Below are 2,699 nucleotides of genomic sequence, written 5' to 3'. Positions count from 1 at the left end.
TACATCGGAATCCGGGGATGTACTGTATGGTGATTAACATAATATAATAAAAAAAATCATTAAAAAAGAAAGAAAGAGTCAGATGTTCAACTGACCGAGCCATCCAGGGACCCCTCACCTGGAATTTTTTAGAAATGCAAGTTCTCAGGGCCAGGATTCTGTATTTTTTAAAAGCCCTAGGTGCTTCTCTGATGCACACTAAACTTTGAGAACCGTTGTCCTAGAGGGAGAGGCTTGCTAGATCTGGAGTACCTCCCACATGTGGCCAGGAAGTGAAGAGAAACCCACCGCTCAAGAGAGACACTTAGGTATGAACTCCGCGGACTAAATGCAGTGGGTTGAGTAACTTTGTGTTTCCCGGCTGGTGTGTGAGAAGTTTTGTTAATGTGACCTGTTTCTTCTTCCATTTGGCTAAGATATGACGCTGACTTAGAAGTAATTAAATAAGAGCTTCATGCTCGTAAACATGAGAGACTCTCATTATCATAATTTTTTTTTTATTAGTTTGGCTACAATATGGGTCAAATGACAGTTGATGAAAACATAATTACCCAAATAATTGATCCAAAAACCCAATTAGTTGGTAAGGCAAGTTTTCTGTTCACCAGGTCAGCTTTTAAGAATACTTTGTTTTAGGAGTTGGAGCAGTTACCGCCCGTGGGATTGCAGCAGCTTCTTGTGGTCTCCACGCACCGCGCAGGGCTTCTCCCGGTGGCGCTGCGAGTTCGGGGGTCGGCAGCCAAGCACAGGTTTCCTAAAACACAGAAAAATGGAGGAATCAGTAAACCAAATGCAACCACTGAATGAGAAACAGATAACCAATTCTGAAGATGGATATGTATGGCAAGTCACTGATATATGAATCGACTACACCGGTTCTTATGTTTTGGTTCTGAAGGTGGGACTTATTATATCAAAGAACAGAAGTTGGGCCTTGAAAATGCTGAAGCTTTAATTAGACTGATTGAAGATGGATGTGAAATGATTTAGGAAATAAAGTCATTTAGTCAAGAAGGCAGAACCGCAAAGCAAGAGCCTATGCTCTTTGCACTTGCCATTTGTTCTCAGTGCTCTGACATAAGCACAAAACAAGCAGCATTTAAAGCTGTTCCTGAAGTTTGTCGCATTCCTACACATCTCTTTACTTTTATCCAGTTTAAGAAAGATCTGAAGGAAAGCATGAAATGTGGCATGTGGGGTCGTGCCCTCTGGAAGGCTATAGCAGACTGGTACAGTGAAAAGGGAGGCATGGCCCTTGCTCTGGCAGTTACAAAGTATAAACAAAGAAATGGCTGTTCTCACAAAGATCTATTAAGATTGTCACATCTTAAACCTTCCAATGAAGGACTTGCTATTGTGACCAAATATATTACAAAGGGCTGGAAAGAAGTCCATGAATTGTATAAAGAAAAAGCACTTTCTGAAAGAGACTGAAAAATTATTAAAGTATCTGGAGGCTGTAGAGAAAGTGAAACGCACAAAAGATGAGCTGGAAGTCATTCATCTAATAGAAGAGCATAGATTAGTTAGGGAACATCTTTCTAACAAATCATTTAAAGTCTAAAGAGGTATGGAAGGCTTTGTTACAAGAAATACCTCTTACCGCATTGCTAAGGAATCTAGGCAAGATGACTGCTAATTCAGTGCTTGAACCAGGAAATTCAGAAGTATCTTTGGTATGTGAAAAACTGTGTAATGAAAAACTATTAAAAAAGGCTCGTATACATCCATTTCATGTTTTAATTGCATAAGAAACTTATAAAACAGGTCATGGTCTCAGAGGAAAACTAAAATGGCGCCCCGATGAGGAAATTTTGAAAGCTTTGGATGCCGCTTTTTACAAAACATTTTAGACAGTGGAGCCAACTGGAAAGCGTTTCTTGCTGGCTATTGATGTCAGTGCTTCTATGAACCAAAGAGTTTTGGGTAGTGTACTCAATGCTAGCACAGTTGCTGCAGCAATGTGCATGGTTGTCACACGAACAGAAAAAGATTCTTATGTAGTTGCTTTTTCAGATGAAATGGTACCATGTCCAGTGACTACAGATGACATTACAACAGGTTTTAATGGCTATGAATCAGATCCCAGCAGGTGGAACTGATTGCTCTCTTCCAATGATCTGGGCTCTAAAGACAAACACAGCTGCTGATGTCTTCATTGTCTTCACTGATAACGAGACTTTTGCTGGAAGTGTCCATCCTGGTATTGCTCTCAGGGAGTATTGAAAGAAAATGGACATTCCAGCTAAATTGATTGTTTGTGGAATGACATCACATGGTTTTACCATTGCAGACCCAGATGATAGAGGCATGTTGGATATGTGTGGCTTTGATACTGGAGCTCTGGATGTAATTCGAAATTTCACATTAGATGTGATTTAACCATAAGCACCAGCATGATCTAGGAGGTCTGTTGCCATCAGTGATCTCGCTCAAATATGTAGCTACTTCTCAGCTAATCTTAATCCAATGAAAGATGATAAGATGATAGTATAATATATGCATAATGGAAAATTTACCTTACCAAAAAAACAAAAAAAAAAAAGGAAGGAAAAAAAAAAGATGAGCCCAAAGTTCTTTCTGTCTACTAAACTAGCTCTTGGGAAATAGCTTCAGAATGCACTGTAGCTCCCTCTATCTAACAGAGAACTTCATGTTGATAGACACTGTAAAATAGTCAAAGAGTTTTGCTGTGGTGA

General features: G+C 39.6%; 1 pseudogene; it reads left to right on the top strand.

Annotated features, from left to right (window-relative positions):
* Window positions 1-661: 661 nt before the first annotated feature.
* On the top strand, window positions 662-2,693 carry LOC117797946 (annotated as a pseudogene).
* The last annotated feature ends 6 nt before the right edge of the window (window positions 2,694-2,699 follow it).

This window comes from Ailuropoda melanoleuca, unplaced genomic scaffold, assembly GCF_002007445.2.
Source record: "Ailuropoda melanoleuca isolate Jingjing unplaced genomic scaffold, ASM200744v2 unplaced-scaffold19708, whole genome shotgun sequence".
Classification (NCBI taxonomy): Eukaryota; Metazoa; Chordata; class Mammalia; order Carnivora; family Ursidae; genus Ailuropoda; species Ailuropoda melanoleuca.
The sequence above is the reverse complement of the archived record's forward strand: the minus strand, read 5'-3'. Positions and strand labels throughout refer to the sequence as shown.